We start from the raw sequence: 25445 nt of genomic DNA, 5'->3' as shown, positions 1-25445 counted from the left end.
GGTTTAAGTACTGAGAAATTTCAGCTCTTGTTTTCAAATAGTTTTCTGTCTCTCCTTTCCCCCACTCCTTTGTACTTGTCTTCTTGACACTGCCCATAGCTCACTGGTGCTGTTATATTTTCTCTGTCTCTGTGCTTCTTTGTGAACAGTTTCTATGGTCATGTGTTGAAGTTCTAAAAAAATTTTTTTTTCTGCAATGTCTGAACTATCATTAACCCCACTTAGATTACTTTTCATAGTACTTGTTCTAGTTTTCTTCTCTAGAAGTTGTACTTGTGCCATTTTTGTATCTTCCCTGAATCTACCTCATAGTTAGAGAGACTAGAAAATACCCAAAAGTGTTTTTGTGTCCTTGTTTATTAGTTCTAACTTCTGTATCAACTCTGGGTCACTTATGGCTAATTGATTCTTCTCTTTATTATGTGTTCATGTTTCCCAACTTCTTTGTATTCTTGGTGTTTTTGATTGGATGTAGTACAATGTGAGGTTTTCTTGAGTGTAAGATATATTTTTGTTTTCATAATACTCTTTTTTGGAGTTACTATTTAATTGTGTGGAAACTATTATGTTTTTCTTTTCTAGTATTTATTAGGTGTGACTGGGGCAATGTTCAGTTTAGGTTTCATGATTTTATATTGCTCTATTACCTTTAATATTAAATGGTGTTTTCCAGTAAGACATTTGGACACAAGTGTGATGTCCATGCCCATGTGAATCCTAGCCCCTGATACTTCTGATACTTCACTTCAGGCAGTATTTCATTTTTCTCACACTCATATCTTTTTCACACATATATCCAGGTCAATATCCTGAAAATTCTACAATTCTTTCTCTGTGCATCTCTCTTCTGTCCAGTATTCTCACCATTTCTAGCTGTGTGGTCCCTGGGTACTCAGCTATGTACTACTGATATGTAAGTCTGCAAACGCTACTCAGGTTTGTCTTCTCCATATCGCAGCCTGGAAAAGCTCACTCCAGGGTATGGGGCAACTGTTAGGCTCATCTTTTCTCATCATGTCTACTGGAGGTTACCATGTTCACTACTGATATCCAGTGTCATGAGACATTTAATTTAATTTTGTGTTTTTTGACTTAGGCAAAAATTCAAGCCCAGTTCATATGCACCAGACGCTCTTCTACTATCCAGCTTCATTCTGGTGCAAACACACTCAGCACCTGACACTAGATTTGAGCTTTTGACTTATAGGTTCTTTGTAGGTTTTCATCTTTATATCTGCCCACCCCCAAAATGGCTCGACTGCTTTGTATATACTAAGTAGTGAATAAATGTTTACTATTTCACAAAGTTAAATGAAATTCTAAATTCAAATTTGTTCAGTTTTGAACTTGGTACTTCCTGTAACTTAGAAACATGGAAACTGGACTCCCCAAACCATCTCATGTGGTTATATGACATACAGCCCACAAGAGAGAGCACAACATGAAATGCAGTCCTGCTGTATGACTTTAAGTGAATCATTTAACCTGTGATTGGATTTAAACATATATAATACCGACTCTAAGTGACTGCTGCCTAGCTAAAATAATAGTAGAGTTCAAAATAGAGATCCTTCTGGAGTTACCTAAAATAATAATGAAAACAATGTTGTTGCATATAGAAGTTCAAAAGATTGCAGTTTTTTCAAAGAATTTAATGGAAAAATATTTTAAAATCATTGGTTTTTTATTCAAGAGAAAACACAATATTCTAAACCAGATATCCGTAGGGGTACAGGTTAGCAATATTGGTAACTATGCAGCGTACATACTCATGACTTCTGCAACAATGTATATGGAGAGCATTTATATTCCCACACTAACTTATTCATTGTTTCTCTTGTTTTCCTTTTTTAGATAACTTATCCTTTATATGCTTATAAGTAACATGAAAATTAAAATGTTATGCCCATTCTCTGTATATTCTAAATGCATATATGAAAGCAGTTTTAATAGTAATTCTGAACTATCTTGCAATGCAAAATTTAAAATATCATTAAACTATTAATAAAATGGACTCATTCCTCATAATTCTTTTTCTAGGTTGAGGGGTTTTGTTTTGTTTTAGGTTTCCCAGGTACCAGTCCCCCTTAAGATGCGGTCATAATTACTAAGCCATTTGTTCCCAGTAGAGAACTTATTCCTTGGTGAAGGGTTGAACCTGGACCAATATCTCTCACCATGCACTAAAGTAAAATTGAAATGGATCAGAGACCTAAATATTAAAACAGAAACACTTAATCTGCTGGAAGATAGAATACGTAAAATCTTGAAGATTGAAGATGTAGGTATAGGCAAAGACTTTATGAACAAAACCCCGTTGCACAGGAAATATTACAGAGAATCAACAAATGGTGGCACATCAAGTTAAAAGCTTCTGTACAATGAAGGAAGCCACTAACAGAAGGGACAGCTGAAAGAATGGGAAAAACAAGTTTGCCAGCTATTCCTCAGAGGATGGATATCTAGAATATATAAAGAACTAAAGTAAATAGACCCGCACATTTAAAGATCCAATCCAAATATGGGCATCTGAAATGAATAGATAATACTCACATGATGAAATACAAATGGCCAACAAATACATGAAAAATTCTTTACATCACTAGCCATTCAAGAAATTCAAATTAAAACAACAATGCGATTCCATCTCACTACAAAAAGAATGGCTTTTATGAAGAAAGCAACCAGTAACAAATGCTGGTGAGGCTGCAGGGAAAAATGAACCCTTCTTCACTGTTGGTGGGACTGTAAATTTGTACAACCACTATGGAAATCAATGTGGAGATTCCTCAAAAAGCTACAACTAGAAGTTCCATTCCACCCAGCTATCCCCCTTCTAGGTATCTTCCCAAAAGATTTAAAGTCATCATACCATAGTGATACATGCATACCATGTTTATAGTAGCACAATTTAGAACAGCCAAATCTTAGAAACACTCTATATACCTGTCAAAAGATGAATGGATAAAGAAAGTGTGGTATTTATATAAAATGGAGTACAACTCTGCCATAAAGGATAGACTTAAGGCTTTTTTAGGTAAATAGATGTACCTTGAGACCATAATTTTAAGTGAAATTATTTCTCTTGTGTGAGAAACCCAAAGTATAAATAAGGAGCAAAATGGAAGATAGATATTAGAAAGTAGGAAGAACTTTCAAATGGGAAGGGGAACAAAAGATGAGAGGAGGAAAAGGGATTTAAAGAAAAAAGCTAAGAATTGAAAGGAAAAAAATATAAATAGTTTTTGTAAATGGGAGGAGAAAAAAGTTGGAGAAAGAAGAGACAAAAAAAACCCACCCAGAATTAAATGTGTTATGCATATGTACAAATCTCCCATGATGAATGTGATCACTATGTACTACAAACATGTACTAATAAAAATAAATTAATTTAAAAAAGTGAATAATTTGGAAAATATGCAAGCTCTTTCCTCTCTTGGGTCCTGAAACAGGCCTGTCCTGTCATAATGACAGGTATCACGAATGGCAGGATGAGGCTAATGAACAAAAATTATACTAGTACGAGCAGCCTGAAGGAGCTAGAAGCTGTACAAAGGATTCTTCTTTCAAATTTAATTAACTTTTGTTTTCCACCTAGAACATTCTGTCTTTTAACCTTGCCAAACTTTTAAATGTGTGAGCCTTCAGGCAGGCAATAAATGGTAAGCTTAACTTACTACAGAAGAATTCTGTTCATTTTTACTCAAAAGAATAATGTGAACTTTGAATTTTTTTCCTAATGTTGAACCTCATCTAAAAAAAAAGATAAGCTATTTATAATGAATGCTGTCCTATTTTTAATTGGCTAGTTCAATTACACATAGTCCTAAACATTTCAAAGGCATAAGTGAGGAAATCCAATAAATTTTTAATTGGTTTCTAAAAGTATTTGTATTGTTCTCTTAGAGAAGGTTTCAAACAAGTACAAAAAAAAAATAGACAGCAAGTCCCTAAACTGTGTTTGTATACTAGTAGACCAACAAAGCCAGAGAGAGGGTGATTTCACAAAGAAAAGCCACTGATAAGAGAATAGAAAGCTGTGCATACTAGGGATATTTTATGACAACTCTTGGTTTTAGCTTATTTGAAATAGAAATGAGGGGTCATAAAAATTTACAGAAAATGAATAATTTGGCAGAGTCTCTTTACATTAAGTATAAAATCTAAATATATCGACAGGTACAACACATACATTTATGAAGTAATATTTTGGGAAATGAAAGGAAGTAATATTTAAATAGTTTTGAAAGTTTCTTCAATAATTCAGAGGCAAATATTACAGTTTTCTATTCCACATTATTTATGATTAATATTAAACATATTTTTACTGGTGAGATTTAGGCAAGAAATCAGGGTTGAAAGGTACTGAAAGTGAAATTTTCAGCTGCTTTGCATTCAGAATATCTTCTGCAGCTACACTAGACCTGTTCATATGCTACAAGGAATATAATTGTATCATATGCTATTTCTATTGTCTTTTAGGTAAAGTTTTTTCAGAGAAACTATTTTTAAGCTTTAATGCATGGTCAGTGAAGAGATGCAATGGCTGCATAATGCAAATCAGAATGCAGATTACTGAAAGATGTTGGCAGTCACATAAACTGGTCTCCTGTGGAATTAATCAGGGTGGTCAAATTTGAATTAAACTAACATCTTTGACTATTACACATTTTAAAAAACAAGTACATGTCTGCTTAGCAATCCATATAAATACATATTTCATTTTATGCCCGTGACACACAGTATTTGTTTATGTTTTCTATTATAATAATATGCTGGTAATATCAGCTTATAAAATTTTAATGGTTCAGTTTAATCTACAAGATTTTATATACATCAACTAATATGTTCCTGAATATTTACAAAACAGAATTGCAGATCATTGTATTAATGTGTCCTTGGTACTATTTGTCTAGAGATTTAATACCTTGCATGTTGAATTAAGATTACCTAGCACGGGTTCTTTGCACGCAGTGATGGGAAGTCTATGAAATACATACCTGTGCATTAACGGGAACTGTCACCAGAGTATGATGCAGTAATAACTATGAAATGTGACAGCAGATTTGAACTCTAATTTGATTTGGCTTTAACTATTTCTATTTTATAAAATGGCAATACTAACACCTGCATTGTATTCAGGTAGGGGAGGAGAATTTACTTTTTTGTACACAACTAAATGTAGGTGCTGATACCATAAAATGACATCAGATCAAATTTTTCCTACATTTGTTTTGTTCTACTAGGCTTTCAAAAATATTTTCTGTAATAGCTGCTATTACTAACAGATCTATAAGTTCAATATCAGGAAGTATCAATTATTTCCCTTGGCCTAAGCCTAAGGGGTAATAAAATAAGAGCGAAAATTCTTGGTGTTCTTCATTCCAAATGGGCAATTACAGGTGCTAATATAAAATGGTTTAAACTTGGAAAAGGACAAATTTTATTTGTTATATTTCATAGTGTTAGTGAACACCCTAGCATAAATCACACACATTATAATGTACAAGAGTAAAAGAAATTGAGCAATTGGGGGAGACGTCCTAGAAAGATAATCCAACTGGACACTTCTCCAGCCCAGCATTTTGTCCTGAGAAGAGTCTTCCATGGGTTTGTAATCACACTGAAACAGCTGCCTCTGAACCAGTAATACCACAAAGCCTCAGAGAAGGGGCCAGGCCAGCACCAGGGAAGAGCAACCAGCATTTTATGTCATCCAAGCAGCAGCTGCAAAGGCTGCACCCAGCCTTTGTTTTATGTCCAAATCTTATTCATCCATCTGTATTCTCAAAGCCCTCTCCTATCTTTTCTTCCCTCAACTAAGAAAAATTTCGGGGAAAATATGCCAAAAAGGGTCTGTTACTCATTTTGGAGAAACACAGTAAGAATTAAAAAGTGTCAGGACAAGGAAGCCTCTAGAGAGATCCGTGTATATGGAAAAATTCCCGGGACATCTCTGTTCTCTGGTGATGGAAACTTCAGAAGAAATAACCTCTTTAAGTTGAGGAGGAGAAAAATTCTTTCCAGAGTTTCAACTTTTTTTTTTTGTACTTGAGATTGAATCTAGGGGTTTGGCACTGAGTTAGATTCCTGGAGTTACATTCATCAGCCTTTTTGTTTTGTTTTTTGTTATGAGATTGGGTCTTGCTTAATCACCCAGGCTGGATTCAAACTTGGAGTCCTCCTACCTCAGTGTCCCAGAGTTCTGATATTATAGATGGGAGGCACCATAGTGGCAGCACTCTTATCTTAATGGAAAAAAAAATCACAAAAGGAAAGACTGTAATATTTTAATTTTCTATCAACCATGATATTGTTTAATAAAACAATGTACATACCAGAGTTTGTCTCTGATGTAATGAGCAACTACTGAGACACAATATCACCAGACTAAAGAGTCACACTTTCCAGGAGCTATGTGACTCCACAGCCTGACCTAGCACCTGGCACTGGGGGACATGGGTTGAACTGGTGTTGCTTGTGGTGCCCAAGACCTGTAAGGTAAGGCATGCTTGATGTCATATGTAAACCCTCACTTCACTTCAGTGAAGTAAGTATTTCACCCATTACAGTTGAGGGGTGATCATTTACTCCAGACCACAAACCTGGCTTCTCCTATGCCAGATTCAAGTACCACACAGCTTTCCTAGTAAATATGACTTATGGGGAAAAAGTTTAAAGTAAAGCGACTCTGGGGGCAGAATTGCCATGTGATAGTAGGAACCACAGATTTTAAGCTTTCCAGATGGCTCCTCTCCCTGGGACATTGTGGCACCATGTTACAAACTGCTGTTTGGTGTTTTCTTCCTTCTACTTTCTTCACTCTACCATTAATCCCAGGTGGCATATGCCACACCCTCATGCCAGAGGCATTAGATTCTATTTTCAATCTCCTTGTTCAGTCAAGTTGAAGGATGGCAGGAAGAACGAAGATACCACTGACTGGAAGTGAAATGCTGCTTTGATTTCAGACCCTGAGAGATCTGGTTCCTCTTGCTTCCGTAACAGTATCAAAAACAACCTCATTGGAAAATATGATCCTGCAAAATAGGAGTGTTCTAATTAAAACCTACAAATACTAATGATAACTAATGTTCGGTGAGTGTAATGTTTCAGGCACTCTGCTGTATGTTTTATGTTTACTATCAGGTTTTTTTTTCTGATTGTAAATGCAAGATGTAGGAGCTATTCATCCCCCTTTTACTGATAATAAAGCTGAGGCACAAAATCCAATACTACAGAGTGAGTTTGTATCCAAGTTGGCAATTAAATCCTCCTCTGTTTGATGCTCATGTTGGTTGCTTAGCTTTGTGGATGGAATCCAATTACACAATAAAAGAAGCTCACTAAACTGTGGGTGTTCATTTCTTCTCCTGGGTTAAGTGTCAATGTACTAATTATGCATCTTCTAAAATATTCAACATTTTAGAGCCATTTCTAAATACATGATAAATATTCAGTACACTATTTCTCTGTGAAACAGAGAAATTTAACTGATGACTTAAGAGTAGTGGTCTGAGAAATTAAATTGTTACACTGAAGATATGTTTTTTTATTGCAGAACTAAAAAAATATATCTTCAGAACCAAAATGCCAACACTTGTAGATATTAGAAAAATATATACTATATTCTAGCAAACGTGACTAATATTTCTCTTAGTAAAACCACTGAATTCATCCAGGATAATTTTCACTGTTAAAACAAATCCAGTTATGACTCTTTAACAATTCCCTTCTGACAAACGAGAATTTCAATTACCTCTAATTATAGATCTTCTTTCTAAATCCTATAGTTTAGATGTCTGGGAAAATAGTAAATATATATGTAAGATATATATTTAATACTATATTTATATAATAATACTATATAAAATAACATTATATATACTATATACCATATGTGTGTGTGTGTGTGTATATATATATATTCCTCCTCTTGTTAGGCTGCCCTGCGAATTTCACTGGACAGCCTATTGGAAACCAGTGTGTGTTATCTCAGTAGCACCTTCATGCACGTGAGGTATCTAGCCCTAGCAGGCGTGTGGGCTTCTCCCTCCATCTCAGTTTCATTTATTACTGGAGATGGTGGTGTTGTGTTTTGTGTGACTGGTAAACTTCTTAAATTGACAGTTGTGTAAAGCACTAGCTGATACTTTAAAACAGAGTGCACCAAACATATGTTGCAAATGTGAGGAAAATATGTCCAATCAGTATAACATAAGGCAATAACACAAAGGCACAATTTTAATTTATTTTACATAGATTGCCTAACATCTCTTTCATTCTATCTCTAGACAACAGAATGATATTAAGAAATTTAAAACATATGTGCATATAATTTATTTTCTCAGTAACTCTTAACTGCTTTCTTGAAACAAAGAATAAGGTAAAAATTTAAAAATGTGGGTAATTTTCACCCTATAAACTAAATATCCCCTTCAAAAATCTACTTTAATAAATCTAGTCTTCAAAATTCACGTTGATACTTTCCTACAAATTCAATTTTAAAATCTCATTGAATGTAATTACTTCCATGCCACCAGTAAGACAAAATAAACAAATTAGTAAAAAAGAAATTATTTCTCTAATTTAGAATTTTTCTAACGATTAGCTTTTCCTAAGCCTTTAAAACTGGAGGGAGCTGCTGCTGCTGCTGCTGCAGCTCCAGGGGCCCTGTTCTGGTAGAACTCTTCTCCCTCTTAGAGTCTCACACTGAAAACTTTGCAATAGGAAATGGTTTGTGTCCAGGAAGGATGCCTGACACTCATACCAGTTCCTGTAAGCCAGTTAAGAATACCAGAAACATGTTAGAAGCCATCTTTGGGCATATATCTCCAGGAAGTGGGAGCCAACTGGTTTATTTGTTTTAATTTGTTTTGGCTTAGTCCTTGAAGAGCTGAAGATCCCTGATATCACACATTGGCTGCTGTTATTGTGCTGACTATGGTCTCTGTCCAGGCTGTTCCTTAGTTGTGTGTGCAATTAGCAGCCTGTGCCTGTTCTTCCAGGAAGTGGTCTTGCTGTGGAAACTAGGCACAGGCTCTTTAATTCTCATTTTATCAGGTTCAGGTTTGTACCCCTGCCCTCAGGCGGGCAGGCTGTGGCAGGATATGTCACTTCATGTGTATAAAATCAATTAACTCGTTTGAGTGCTAGTTTTATGCTTCCCTCACAGGCTATGAAATGCCATTTCTGAATGGCCCACCTATGACCTTTTTATTCAAGAAACCTGGTTTATTGTACAATTCCAGGGGAATTATGAGAAGATTGAATATAATTTCTTTAGATAAATCCGCTTCTCAAAAATCTGTCACAGTTGAATTAAAATTCTCTCTTCAGAAAATTTGTATTGCTCACCAACAGGACAACATTTGTGCTCAACATTACGTTCAAGTCAAGTATTACTGCAGAACAAATACCACCAAGTTTCTGATGATGTGGTGATAAATACGGATTTTCCCTCAGGAGTCTGGGGGTTGCATGTGGTCTGACTGCAGTCAGTTGGGCCTGACTGGACTTGTCCTAAACTGATGCCGGGCATCCTCTCAGCCTTCTTGGATGAGCTGGAGACCCAGCCATATCCTTCGCAGGCCAGAGGCAGTAGCAGAGGAGGTGCACCTGTCTCCTGTCTTCTCTTACTGTGTTTGCAGTTTATTCCATGGCCATGCATGGCACCTGGGCAGGTGTACTCTCCAGGAGTAGAGAAATGCCCCAGGCACATCCGAGGCCTCAGTAAAGGCACGAGTGTGTAGTGTGACAACAGCAGACAAACTGTTGAATACAGCACTTGAAACTGTTACACTGGGGAAAAAAGGAATTTTTGAAACAGCAGGTGACTTTTTTGGAAAGAATAAAAATCTTCAACCCTGGTCTTGATATAATTTTGTGTTAGCAGCTGCCTCCCATCGCTCATTCTGCACATTCCCATGGCTGCTCCTTCCCCTGCGAGCTGGTTCCCCTTAACTTTGCATGTTTTTTCACCCTCCAGGCTTAGCATGCCCTGTAGCCTGAGTTCTCAGTGCTCCTCTGCTCTACTCTGCACTCAGCCTCCCCCAGGCCGGACTCCCAGTCCTGTGCTCCAGCTCTGCATCTCCAACGCGCATCCCCAGGCTGCATGTGTGTATGGAAGGGAGAAATGAAAACAAAAGAAGAGAATCCTTGAGACACTGTCCCTGCCCTCTAAACCCATAGTCTGTGTCCCAAAAATACATATTTCATCAATAATTTTGTATAAATGAATTTGAATTATAAAAGGAAATTGATTTTCTGGCTGAAATGGAATTACATAACTAAGTAGATCATCCATCTGACAGTTTAGTGTCCTGGAATCACATAACTAAGTAGATCATCCACTTAACATTTTAGTGTCCTCTTATCACCTTTTAAGCAAGGTAACGTGTGCTCGCTTCAGCAGCACATATATTAAGCAAGGTAACGTATATGTTTTCTTTAAAACTAGCTATATTTTTATTTTACATAAAACCATAATATATGACATTATTAAGAGTAGCCATGAGCTACAGAAATGTGGGCTTTGCTGTTCAATATCTATATATCTATATAGATATAGATATAGATATATTTAGATATATTACAGAAGAGCTATATTAGAAGGAAAATGGAACTTTTAATATTCCTGAATGGTTAAAGATTACTTGAAATAACTTGATAATATCAAATATCACCCTTTTAAATTATAAAATGTGAGTCATTGAAACAATTAAATCACAGCACTCAAGGGATGGAGATTTAGCTCAGTGTTTCCACTGGCCCACCTTGCAGGCATAAGGACCCAAGTTCCATCCCCAGAACCAAAAAAAAAAAAAAAAAAAAAAATTACAGCACCCAAATCTTATTAAAGAATTCTGAAATCAAACTTAGAACAACTCTAAGTTTTCCTTTATTCTGTTAAAAAATAAAGCCTTAAACATAATAAACCCTGAAATTAAATCAAGCAATAACTATAGACTTCCCAGCTAGCAGTAACTCTTGAAAATAGTCATCCAAACCAGAATACTTTAATATTTGGACATAGAGATTTATTAAAGTATGAATTATTTAATTTGAAAATACATACACATCCCTATGGAATTCAGTGTTTTAGCAATCTTAGCCTCCTGTTCTGGGGCAAAACTTCTCAATAAGAATATGAAAAATACTTATTACTCTATTCATCACAAAAATTGAATGATAACATTTAAAGTTATCTATTTCATTTAATGATTTTGTCAAGTAATGTACTCTGTCATGTAGTAATTTTATGCAGACTATTTTTCAATTATTTTGAGTTGATAAATTAAAAAAACATTCTATTCTAAGAATATAGGATGTGTGAGAAAGGCTAATTTTTGTCAGAATATGATTCTTTTCATTATATATCAACTTTATTTTATAAATGAACTTAATACAGAAATTACTATGCTATATGGTATATGTTTGATAAGCGCTGTGAACATTTATTAGATTTAAATGCATAAATATGAACCATTTCACATTAACAGTTCATACAATTTCTGGAGAATATATTAGACTGCACAATATAAATTGACACTGTATATTGAATTATTTTACAGACAAAATGATAATTAAACATGGCTCAATCTAATAAAAATTTTTATTGACAGATCATTACATATCTGTGTATTTATACAGTAATATTAATGTCTCATTTTTAATTACTATTACATAAGGTATCTAGGTTAGAATACATTTCTTAAAATTTTAAATATATATGCCAGTACTGGCAACAAAACAAAATGAAAAATGGAAAAATGTGCAAGACATGCTACTCAGAACCTAATATTCAAAGGAATGAAAGTCTTGTAGAATGAGATAATAGGATGAGATCCTTTTTTTCTTTGCTGCTCACCTCTACAAAAATTGAAGACAACCACTGTTATTCACAATATAGAAAAAGTAATATTCTTATTTTTATAGGAGTATAAATTTGTATACCTGTTTTGAAGATTAATTGAACATTTATCATAATTTAATATCCCCAAACTCTATAACTTAGCAATATATTTTAGGACTCTCACAAATACACTCAGTGAAAGTGCAAATGGATCACTTTTTAAAATAAGATGTATGCCTGTGTATGTGCACAAAAATTGGAAAGACTTAAAAGCTATTAAAAAAATGCTTGTTGGATTGGTACAGTGATTTTCCTTTTTAAATTACATTTTCTAAAAACAGTAGAAAGAAAATGTATTGTGGTTAGATTTTTAGCTTTCTGGAATATATTTAAAACCATTGTCTATATTTAAAAGTTATTCCTTTCAAACATAAGGAAAAGAAATCCAATTTTCACCTCCAACACCCCAAAAAGGCAAAAAAGTATATATAATTTGTGATGATGTGATAATTACATTAATAGCATGGAAAGAGCTTCCACTGTTCAATGTAATGAAAGTCTTTCATTTATGTTTCTTGCAATTTATTCTGTTTAATTTAGGCAAATTTAGTTATAATTACATATATTTATTTTCTTTCTGAGTTATCCCTTAGCTGAAAATATAATAAACACACACACACATACACACACACACACATGCACACACACACACACACACATCCTGATCTCTCCTGTAATTGATACCAAGTACCCCTTGATGACAATTTTAAAACTATAAGCAATGCTAGCCTTTAAATTAAATTCATTCATTTAATTCCCATAATCCAGTGAGGGGGAAGAGAGAGACAGGGAGGATTATAAGCTAGAGAAGCCCTAGAATCCTTTGAACAGAACTTGATGGTCAATTCTGGTCAGAGGTCAGAAGAACAGAAGGCTATAGGAATGCAGTAAAGGCAAGGCTCAGGAGTCACAAAAAACAGTTTCATTGGTAACTGAAATAGAGGCCATGTGTGTTACACTCTGATACAATATTTGTCTACATATTGCCCATGTCCTAAGATTCTGCAAGAGACTGAGATAAAGGGCAGTGGACTACTTTCAAGGTAGTCCAAAGTTCAAGCTGTTGGCTGCTTTTAGGTAGACATATAGTAGAAATTGGAGGCAAAATGCAGAGAAGAAAAATTAGAAATATAAAAATTTTGGATCATGAGTAACTTGTTCAGTAAGTGTTCCACAAGAGAAGTTAACATTTCTAATAAATTTTAACTTAATATACAAGCAGTGCCTTGCAATATGAGTAGTATGTGATGTCACACATAACAAGATCATAACTGAGCCAATGCTTCTTATCTCTCACTTGCTACAAGATTGTAAATGATTATCTCCCAATAGAAAGGGGTTATGGAGATCTGCAGATGAAGAGAAGAACAAGGTGGAGGAATCTCTCACTTCAAATGACATTAGGGAAATGTGTAAAATGTGAGAAAAAGTGCAAAATTATGTAGAAAAGCACCACCCAAATAAGGCTGTAGCAGAGCTAGTGGTGAATCCACTTAAAGACAAGGCAATGTTACATTTCTTCAAAATCCTCAAAAAGAGGTAAAAGCAAATGTCATTGGATAGGTTCCTTAATATAGTTGCATGGAAACAAAGATTCTGTTGAGCCAATAGAATTGCAGTGCTTTTGTTAGTGATAGTGAAAGTTGTCCTACCCAGTAATCCTAATCTCTCTTTTCTTGTACCAGAAAACCAGCCATGAGTGTTTTCAAAGGTAAATGAATGTTAATTTACTTATTTTCTAATATTTTATTATTGTGAATTATATTAGAATACAGTAATCACTTTTATATGAATATTTTGGGGTTGTGGAACAAATCATCTGCACTTCCATTATTTCTTATGGGAAAATTTGCTTTGATGTACAAGTGATTTGGATTATAAGCATATTTCCCAACAGAATTACACTTGCAAACCAAGGTTTTATTGTACTTACATTTTGGCCCAAAAAGAGCCACTTTAAGAGTTGGGGCTAAAGGAGGTGTGGTTGCTAAGAGATTAGCAGCATTAAAAACAAACCAAACATTTTGAACTGGGACAAGAGAAAGATGACTTGAGGGCATCTCAGGAATCAGCAAGACTCCAAAATTAAAGCTTTCTTTTGAGAAGGTTTGTGTAGAAAATTAGAGTTGTTCTCATGCTACTGGCTTTTCAAGCATGTAAAATGCAAGAATTGTGGGATGAGGTAGGCTTCCACCCATATTTCGGAGGAAGGCAGTGGAAGCCAGGCAGTGTGCCCCTGAGAGGGCACTGCATGAAGATGTGGGAATAAAATCAAAGGTGCTGCAGAGATCCCAGGAATGTTGACTGCATGTTAAGGAAAGCTGCAGTACATGAGAGTATCTGGATGAAGAGAGAGCCAGCAAAGCCACAGGGGTGGGCCTGCCAAAGTCCTTTGAACTCACATAACATCAGCATAGGCAAGGATAACAAACATCAAGGTACAGGGTTAATTTTTTGTCTTGCTGGGTTTCAGTCTTGCATTTTTATGATAATTTTTAATCACTGTATTCCTCCTTTATGGAAAATTAATGTTTACCTGTACAAAGGTATCTTGGGATTATGTAACTTGTTTTTGATTTTTACAGAGGTTCACAGCTAAGAGTTTGCCTTGAGTCTCAGAAGAGGGTTTTGAACTCTTGAAAAATGTTTGAAAAATGTTGAGACTTTGAGGAAGCAATTATTGTTTTTAGTTGTACACAAGATAGATGTATCATGTTAGATGGAATTATTAACATATAATTGTGTTTATTTGGAGATTAGTTATAGTTTAAGGAGACATCCTTGAGTGTCAAGTTGACAAGGGGTAGGAAATGATGGTTAAATTTAACTGTCAATTTTAAGCTCCCTTCTTGGTGTGCCTGTGTGGGTCATGGAGGTGTGACCTTAAGTAATATAGATGACCTATTCCTTTCTAGTGCTGTGCCCTTGCTCTGCTTTCCTGGTGCCATAACCTAAATGGCTTTGCTTAGACATGTCCTTTTGTTATGATATTCTTGGCTTAGAGCCAGGTAACCATGGACTGAATTTCTTGAAACCATGCACCAAAATAAAACTTTTCACTTGAAGATGTGCATGTAAGGTAGTTTGTTCCAGCAATGAGAAAGCTGACTGATATAGTAAATATACCAGTAAGTTCTTTTAGTCTCAAATTTCAGGAACAGGCACAGTAGCTTAATACTTTGTTAAATTTATGTTATATATTATATTAGACTAGGTATTTTCCTTATTCTTAAATATTCCCAATTTCTCTCTATTTTGATAATAGTGTTATGAGGTATTTAGGAATGTACATTGATTTTTTTTTTACCATACTCCTATTATTAGACATTTAGTTCATTTCAAATATTTGGCTGTTATATGTAATGGTTTAATGAACATTTGTGCACATAAGTCTTTAACTTCATCTCTTATTATTTCCTTAGTACAGGTTTCTAGAAATAAAATTAATTGCCACAAGGTGTTCATCTCTATTTAATATGAAATTATGAGTAAAATTATTTATGACATTATCATAATTATAAATTTAGTCTTCTTATAAATTTTGAATATGTTAAATTATATACTATACTGGACTGTGAATAATTTATAGTTCACCCCTTGTGATTTTTCATTATGGATGAAAACTATACAGCCATTTTCTTTAAAATATGATTACCCAGCATCCCATATGCTTCTCAGTTTAAAAAAGTAAAAGGTTTTATATTACACATTCCTCATTCATTTTATTAAGGTTTTGCTTTTGTTTTCAATATGTAAAGTCTTGGTACTTATTATAAATCTCAAATACTTTCATTCATTAAATCCAAAGTACTAACTTGGGTGATGATGCATTGCCAGTTTGAGTAACTGAATATATTCTGCTTTCCTTCAAACAGATTTATTTGGGAAAGTTTTACTTATATTCCTTGGAAGTTATAGTACTGTTACTTTTTATATGAATTTTAAAAAGAAGATTGGATTTTCACAGTATAGATTTACTATGAGATCAGTTCAGCTCAGGAAACCTCCAAAGAGAGTGTGTGCCCTAAAACTGCAAGGCTGTACAAAGTTTCTTTATATCTAGTTTTAGATATCAACACATGTATGTGCAGAATAGATATAATAAATTATTGTTAGAGGTATTTAATTGTTAAAATAGAATGTTTTATTGAAATGGGATTAATAAATTTGTAGAAATAAATTTTAGTTCATCAATGTTGATCAAACATGATGTTTTTTTATTTGCAGATGTGGGCAAAATAGTGACTTCACACATTATTATAAAATGAAACATGTGATTGAATATTATTGGTAAATAAAATATTACTCCAGGCTGGGGATTTAGCTCAGTGGTTCTGGAGCCTGCCTTGCAAGAGCAAGGTCCCAAGTTTGGTCCCCAGTACCAAAAAAAAGATCAAAAAACAAAAGACACAAACAAATAAAATATTACTCATTTATTGTATGAAGCATTGCTTGGTGTTTGACTCTGGACTATGTCATCTATAACTAAGGAAAGAAGTACTATGGTACATAATTTTCTGAAAACTGTTATTACTTTATATGTGTTAGATGAGATTTCAGGTGTGAAATCTCATATTTATTATCATTTAAAAGAAATCATTTAATTAGCTTCTGTATTTTATTGAGAGAACCATTTCTTTTTTCTTAGCTGGAGCTCATGGGTTGCTTTATTTTATCATGCAAAATTTGTTGGTATACTTTTGACATCTAATTGTGAGATATTTATGCAATGTATCACACATATTCCTACTTGGCTTTTGAAAAAAAGTTTTCAATATTTTATGCAAATGGAATACCCCTTGCTTGCAAAGATGGAAAACACATGTCCAGTTAAGTAAAATTCTCTTATAGATAGGATAACTTTATTTAAACTAAAAAAACCCAAGGTTTTTTTTTTTTTTTTTTTTTTTTTTGTTGTTGTTGTCTTTGTTTCTTGTTTCATGAGTGAGCACATTGATTTAAGGGGGATAATTTCAATTACATGATTTACTGAGGTCAAATTACTGATCTTTACACAGAATATGGCATGCTTAGGAATTAAATATCCATAGATTACACTTAGAAATCCTAAGTCATTATCTTTGAAATGATGCATATATAATTTTCCCTTGAATATATTTTTATGTATTAAAACCAAGATGCATGTAGAAATAGCAAAGATAAATTAGTGATGGCAGTACAGTGAAGACTGGTGTTTCTAAACTGAAATTCTTGTATTAGAATCATGGATTTACCACTTTGTTTCCTGAAAAATTCTTAACTTCTCTATTATTCAGGTTTTTCATCTGCAAAGTAGGTAAAATAAGAGTAGATATCTTGTCATTCACATAAAATAGCATATGTTTGATATCTAATAGCCTTCAAAATGCTAATACTCATATTAATAGTGTCTTATTGAAAAGTTACATACCTAGTCATTAATATTTGTTGAAAACTCAATGTACACAAAACAGTACTGTGGATACTAGCAATTTGCAAAAGTAAATGGATAAAGGAAATCTTGAGTGTTTATGGTAGAAAACATGCAGCAGGAGAAAAGCATGAGCATAATGAGAAGGCATATAATATTGTTCTAGAATTGAGAGAAAATACAAAAATCACAATTATAAAACAAATGTACTAAATATGAACAAATAAAAAATAAACTGTGAAACTGGTAAGCACACTAGCATGGAAAGAAGTGTAATATTAATGTTTTGAAAAGGAAGGAACATAAGTTTTGAAGCCTTGTCTACATATATGTATTAGCCAAAAGAAAATACAACAAAATAAAGTAGGAACCCTATAAATACATTTGTGGCTGTTATGGCTTGGGTCTAGATGTTCCCTCAAAGCTTCATGTGGTCATAGGTGGAGCTTTTCAAAGGTGATTTGATCTCTAGTGTGTGATGCTGGGATCAAGGATATGGTGCTGGGATCAAGGGTGTGTGATTACTAAATTAGTACACCAATTGGTTTGGCATAGTTCTGCGTGTGGATAATGGGAAGGCCCACCTGGGGTTTGGGTGGCACCAACAAAAGGTCAGGCAGTTTGGGAGGGATACAAGGGAGAGCAGATTGCTTCTGCTTGCTACTGCTGTCTTCTGCCTGCTGTGCCATGAACTGCTTCTCCTCTGTGATCTGAGATCTGTCAAGCCACCCTCTGTGCCTTGGAGCCAGCCAACTATGGACTGAAACCTCTACAAAACGTGAGCCAAATAAACCTTTCCTCCTTTAAGTTCAGGTGTTGGGTATTTTGTCTCAGCGATGAGAAAAATAACTGAGAGTAGCATATTGATTTTGACCCACAAAAAAGAAATGTTTGGGCTGCTCTTATATGAATGGTGTTGGCTTGTGATAACTTATTCCTAAAAGTCTGACAGCCAGGGAACTAATTATCAAGATATCTCTGGAGTTAAAAAGCTCAGATTTTGGCTGGCAAATGGAAAGTATTTAATTGCTACATGAGCACACATACCAGGATAACTAGAAAAAATCTTCGTGAGTATATTTATTTCACCTAATCCTCATAGGGATCAAGTAAAGGCACTGACAGTTTTCATTGTCAACATTAAAACTTATTTCATTCATTGTTTATCTACTTACAGCTCATATATGGCAAAGGAAGTTATGTGAATTTTTGCTTACCTTCTAAATTCATAATTTTCTCTGGAAGTCATACTGTCTTATTAAGAGTTATAATGGAGAAATTAAATAGCATAAGCCTATATAGAAGTAGAATGTAATGAGTAGAAGGAAAATCTTGAAGTTGCTAAAAATTCTGTTATTTGAAACATACATTAAGACTAAAAAGCAGTCCATGAAGACAAATTTCTTTTCAAATGCTGAGAGCACCAAAATAAAGAATATGGATCCCCAAAATACTTTAGTACCTACTTTAAAAAAGAAAGACCCATTACTTATTAGGAATAGCAAAATTCCATGAAATCATTGTAAAGTTAATTGAAATTCTTGAGAAATCATGTTTTATAAAGATGGAGTACAAATAATTTATTTGTCTATGTTGGGTTGGGTATTCCTAAAATGATTCAAACACATAAATAACCCCTTGTAGAATCAATGGCATTCTAAATCCAGAACAAGATGATAGATTGTACTGAACAAATGAGGTATATACTTTACATTGTAGGATGCTTTTCAAAAGATGGCTTATTAGAAATAATATAAAAATAGTTGTAAAATTAAAACACTAGCAAGATTTTCTCTTTGGTACTCATCAGAAGTGCTTTTGCTTTTCTCTCTATTTGTTGGAAGATTTAGCCTTTGGTTTCATCAAGATTTCTCAAGCATTAGATTTAAAAGATGCTTAAGTGAGTGCAATTTAAAGAAGCAGTTGCTAAAGAAATTAATCAAGCTCTCACAATACACCTCACTTCAGATTTTTTTTTTTTTTAAAACAGTATAAGCAGATGACTGCAGCCTGAACCATCAGGAAAAATTCTTTAACAGCAGTTCAGCTCCAAAAGCTCCTCACTTGCACTGTTCCCCAGGTACCCCAAATAACTCTAAATTAAAGAATGACTTCTCCCTTAAACTGTTCTTGTCACTAGTCCATTCTTTGACTTTTAAACAAAAACACCTGCGTTCTTCAGGCAAACCTAACTTTTCCATGGTACCCTTAGTTAAATTATGATCATCCATTTGGATACAGTTTCTAAAATGTTTAGGATTCTTGTGAACCAGTTCTGAAAAGTATCATGTCCAATAATTTATCTCTCATGCACTACTCTTTGGATTTTGACATCAAACATATATAGCTTCCAAAATATGAATTCTTACGTGGCCTCACCTTTCTCTATTCTGGAGCAGTCAGTGCACACATTTCCTTGTGCTCCTGGACTGTTTCACTGATGCAGTCCTCCCACACCAGAGTTTTCTCAGTAGAAAAGATTGCTGTCAATTTGCAATTATTTTTAATGGTCATAACATCACTTGAATTTTTAGTTCTTCTTGAGACAACTTTATCATTCTATATTTTTATAGATATTTTTCTAGTTAATCTAAATGTTCACATTTATTTTCAGGAAGATATTTGCAATGTACTCTTATAATTTGAAAGTCCATTGATTGCTCTAATTTGTGTGATTTAATCCACGAGCTTTCTCTTTTTTCATGATTGTTCAATGAGATGCTAAATTCATTACCCTTTTTTCCCTTTCTTCTCTCTTCCCTCTCTTCTCTTTTCCATGCTTTCTTGTTTAAGAATCTATCTTCTGCCTCCTCTCTTGAATATTTCTATTTCAAAAGTTTCTGTTCTTATTGTTTCTTTCTCCTATTCCCTTCTTTGGAACTGTTTTGCTTTTTACTTTGTTATTTCTCATTATACTTGCTTAACTCATATTTTAGCCTATCTCCTTTGCTAATATGTTCCAAGTATTGTTTTAACTATATCCCTGAGTTTTAACATGTAGTATTTTCATTATCCATGAATTGAAAATATTTATTAGTAGTCATTATGATTTCTCCCTTGAAGGACTAATCATATAAAATATATTTCTTATTGTTGTACAGATTGAAAATATTTGGATAACTAATGATCTGTAAAAATATAGATTTTTGAAATAGAATATATTTACTTCAGGCATGTAGCTGGATACAAAGTCAATACTCAAAAATCAAATAGCATTCCTGTACATGAACAATAAACTCACTGAGGGAGAAATTAGGGAAATAAAACCTTTCACAGTAGCATTAAAAAAATGAAATACTTAGGAATCAACCTAACAAAGGAAGTAAAATAACTTTACATTGAAAACTACAGTATTCTGAAAAAGGAGATCAAAGAGGTTATCAGAAAATGGAATGATATCCCTTGTTTTTGGATAGGCAGAATCAATATAGTAAAAAATGGTCATACTTCCAAAATTTTATACACATTTAATGCAATCTCAATCAGAATACTAATAGCATACCTCAGAACTAGAGAAAACAATCCTAAAATTTATATGGAACCAGAAGAGACCTAGAATAGCAAAAGAAATTCTGGGCAACAAAGACAAGGCAATGGGCATCTCAATTTCTCACTTGAAGCTATACTACAAAACTACTGTGATAAAAACAGCATGGTGCTGGCAAAAAAACAAAAACAAAAACAAAAACAAAAAAACACACACAAAAAAGACCCAAGGATCAGTGGAACAGACTAGAAGATGCAGAAACTCCAGACACACTCAGCTACCTCATCTTTGACAAAAGGGCCAAACACCCTCACTGGAAGAAAGATAGCCTCTGTAATAAATGGTTCAGGGAGAACTGGCTTTCTCCATGCCAAAGACTGAAACTTAACCCATATCTCTCACTATACCTAAAGTAGAAGCAGATCAAAGATCTAAATGTTAAAACACAAACACTAGATCTGGTTTAGGAGAGAATAGGCAGAACTCTCAAATCATAGGTGTAGGCAAAGACTTGAACAAAACCCCAATTGCACAGGAAATAGCACAACTGGGATCACATCAAATTAAAAAGGTTTTGCACAGCAAAAGAACCCAGAGTGAAGAGACAACACAAAGGATGGGAAAATAATGTTATCAGGTGCTCCTCAGTCAAAGGATTAATCTATAATATATAATTAACACAAAAATTCAGATTCCCCAAATTTAAAGACCCAATTCAACAATGGGTATCTGAAATGAATACACATTTCTCAGATGAAGAAGTACAAACAGCAAATAAATGCATGAAAAAATATTCAACGTCACTGGTCATTGGAGAAATGCAAATTAAAATAACACTTAGATTCCAACTCACTCCAGAAAGAAAGGCAGTTGGCAAGAAATCAACCAATAACAAATGGTAGCGAAGCTGTGGGGAAAATGGAACACTTCTTTACTGTTGGTGAAAGTATAAATTGGTATAGCCACTAAGGAAATCAGTATGGGATTCCTCAAAAAGCTAAAACTAGAGATTCCATTTGACCCAGCTATTCCTCTTCTAGATATCTTCCCAAAAGTGTTAAAGCATCATACCAGGGTGATATATGCACACCCATATTTATAGCAGCACAATTCGTAATAGCTGAATCTTGGAATTAGCCCATATTCCCATCAAAATTGAAATGATAAAGAAAATGTGTCTTTTATATGCAATGGAGTATCACTCTGCCATAAAGAAGGATAACCTTGAGACCTTTTCAGGTAAATGGATGCACCTTGAGAACTTAAATTTAGTGAAATAAATTGGACACACACAATTAAATATTACATTGTTTCTCTTCTGTGAAAAACCCAAAGAGTATATATTTGGACTAAAATGAAGGATAGACATGGGGTCGTAGGTAGAAAACATTCAAATGGAAAGGGGAACAAGAGGGGGGGAAGAGGGAAGGGAAGGAAGGGAATAGGGATTTAAAAAGGTAACAAGAATGGAAGCAAAACAGTAGAAACAAAGTTTTGCAAATGGAGAGGGGAAGAAGGATTGAATGGAAGGGAGGGGAGTGGGAAAAAAAGAATTAAGACATAATTCGTACAGGTATAAATTGCCTATGATTAATGTGATCATTATGTATGTCAAAAATGTACCAATAAAATTAATTTTAAAAAATTGGCTAAATTAAATACTGCACAATGTTAATATTAAGTAAATGAGGTTCAGGAGTTCAGGGAGGTATGTTACATTGGTTTCCACATCTAATATTTCATAATTTTAAAAAGTGATTCTGAAATATAAATCTCCTTTGCAAATTGCACAAGATCCATAAACCAAATTAAATAATTATTTTTTATTGGTCATGTTCAGGCTATATTTTTGTTACTAGCACACTCACGTTGCTTTTCCAGCAATCATCTCATAAAAAAAGATGATAACCATCAACTGATGAAGTGTTTGCTTGGACTGATGAAGATGTTAATGCCGTGTGTTGTAATAAGAAAAACAGGCAATGGACGATCACCTACATGATGACAATTTATACTAATTTATAATTCAGATGGCATCTATCCAGATGGCATCAGATGGCATTATATCCAGATGGCATCACGATAGGATTTTTCAGGTCAAAAATTACCAAGGAGTCAGGGGTGGCATTCTGAGTAGCATGTTTGAGGCTCTGTGTTCAATGCCCAGCATCCCAGATGGACGGACAGACAGATGGATAGGTGGATGAATAGACAGATAGCTAGGTAGATGGATAGATTGATAGATACACACAGACAAGAATCAAGGTCTGGGGATTCTGATACTCCAGACACACTGAAATCATTGTGACATAATATTAACATAAGCTCAATTACTAACCCTCCATCTATGATGGACAGTGTCAAGACCGCTGTATATATCATCTCTCTGATTAGCACAACAATCCTGGATATACACTTCCTCACTGCACTGATAGGAACACTGAGGCCTAAGAATCAACATTTTGCCTGACATCACAAGTAAGTATGTGTCGGAACCCTACATGTATACCCAGGCTGGCTCCAAATATTAGATGTTAATGAGAACTATGTTGTATTTTCTCCAGAAAAGAAAATGCTGTTCTCCATTTAGACAGCTGTAGTTTAATTTGTAAAAAGATTTGTGCAATTTAGTGGTACACAATTTTTATTATGAACTTTAAAAAATATTTGTTAATTGTAATAGTTTTTGCTTTACTAGGTAAGAAGTTAAGAGATCAAACTTTTATAATTAATATTTTGTATGCAAAATAGTTTAAAGTTTGTAAATTCTGTAAAACAAATATAAAATCAGAATGGTAGAAGTTTTGCAAATTATTAGTCCAATGAAAATTCAAAATGGAACGTTTCCTCAAAAAGAACCAAATTAAAGCTCTTAACAAGCTTTTGAAAGTTGTTACAGGCAGAAATAAATGACTTTTAAAAAGTACGTCCCTAGGGACTGTTTAATCAAAGAGTGTTGGTAAGTGAGACACATTCCACTAGTAAATAAGAAAAAATATTTACCTTAGTTTTACCTTGCATATTTTGTATATTATCTTCCAATTACGTACATAGGTCTTAACTGTACAGGACTGCTGAACTTGAAGTACTGGAAATCAGTAAGAAAGTCTGATGAGAGAGAATGAGTGATTGGGCATGGCTTGCACACTCCAGAGAATCCACCATGAAAGAATCAAAGGGAGGCATCCACTGAGCACAGGGCGTCCTCCTTCAGTGCCTTCTCAGACAGTAACCTGGGGGACAGGATGCCCACAGAGACATATTTGGCAAACACAATATTCACACAGCTTCTAAAAGATGCTTTGTTTCTGCAGCAGGCTTACTGCATCCACTGATATAGTTTATATCTTTAAAAATCAATACCCACTAATGTAAGAAGGAAAAGCTGGCTCTGATGCCATTTTTGTTCCAGTTGTCTTTCTCTTTGTTGGGTCTCTTGGCAGGTTTCTCTTGCCACTATTTTCTTATGTATACATCCCCTGTCCAGACCAACAACTTGTAATTTGTTCCTTCCCTGAGGATCATTTTTGTATTTTTTCCTTTGTCTTCTTATGATAGCATATGTATTCTAACAACAGATAGGCTACTACACTTCTTGGTATGTTTATTTGATATGCTCTCCCTCAACCATCTTATTTTTCAGTAACTCAGAACACTTTTTTTGCTGAACTAGTGAGAGTTACCATTATTCCACTATCATGAATGTTAGTGTGCTCAAAAGAAATGAAGAGGAAAGAATAAAGAATGAAGGACAGGGTCTAGTGGTTAAGAGTGTGGTATTTGGAATAAGATGGAATGAATGTGAGTCTCAGCTTTACTGCTTTCAGCTGTGTGACCAGGAATAACTTTGTTCCCTCATTTGTAAAATGAAAACATTAATATAATTGCTCAAAGATTAAATAGGATTTAAAATTCCATTTTCTGGAACACAGAAAATAAGTAGTCTTATTTTTCCTTTTTTATTGAGATTACCATAATATGAACTTACTATTATATTTGAAGTGGATATAAGACAAATAAATAAGTTCTTTTCTATCAGTTTAAAGAATTGAGAGTTGGCTTTTGTTGGAAAACTTGAAGACTATTAATATAGAAAAATTATAGAAGAATCAGATAATTATAAAAATATGTAGGATTTCTAATCGCCAAAAGCAGTCAATGTATCTTTCAGTGTTTCTTTTATTAAATATTAAGTTAGTGTCCATTTTCTGCCAAGTATGATTCAAATAATGAGAATTTACTATTAAAAAATATTCTTCTACTCACAAAGCTTGCTTTTAAGTCTATTTTTCCTAAAAGTTACATTCAAAATTTAATGATTGGCCATATATAAATAAAAACTATGTAAATGGAAAAAATAATACAGTGCATAATGACCAAAGAATATACATAAGTGCTTAAGGAAGTTGAAAAATATTTAACACTAGCATAATTGTAATTTAGATTATGTAAGAGATTCCCTCTATACTTAAAAATACGTTGGTTATTTGTAATGGACGCATATCTTTGATTTTCATGAACTTTCAAAAGACACAATTTAACTTTGCATTTTATATATCACAGCAACGGTTTGTAAGAACAGATGGTCACATCTGTAGATATGGGGGGGGCTTGAGGACTGCTCAGTATGCAGT

General features: G+C 34.0%; 1 protein-coding gene across 33 annotated transcripts in view; it reads right to left on the bottom strand.

Moving 5' to 3' along the window:
• The window catches only part of Khdrbs2 (KH RNA binding domain containing, signal transduction associated 2), a 570923-nt gene that overhangs the window by 94440 nt on the left and 451038 nt on the right, over positions 1 to 25445 (bottom strand). The gene's annotated exons all lie outside the window — the stretch shown is intronic.

This window comes from Heterocephalus glaber, unplaced genomic scaffold (assembly GCF_053883595.1).
Source record: "Heterocephalus glaber isolate CG9 unplaced genomic scaffold, H.glaber_assembly_v1.0 deba00000594, whole genome shotgun sequence".
NCBI lineage: Eukaryota > Metazoa > Chordata > Mammalia > Rodentia > Bathyergidae > Heterocephalus > Heterocephalus glaber.
This window is presented reverse-complemented; position numbering and strand designations above follow the sequence as displayed.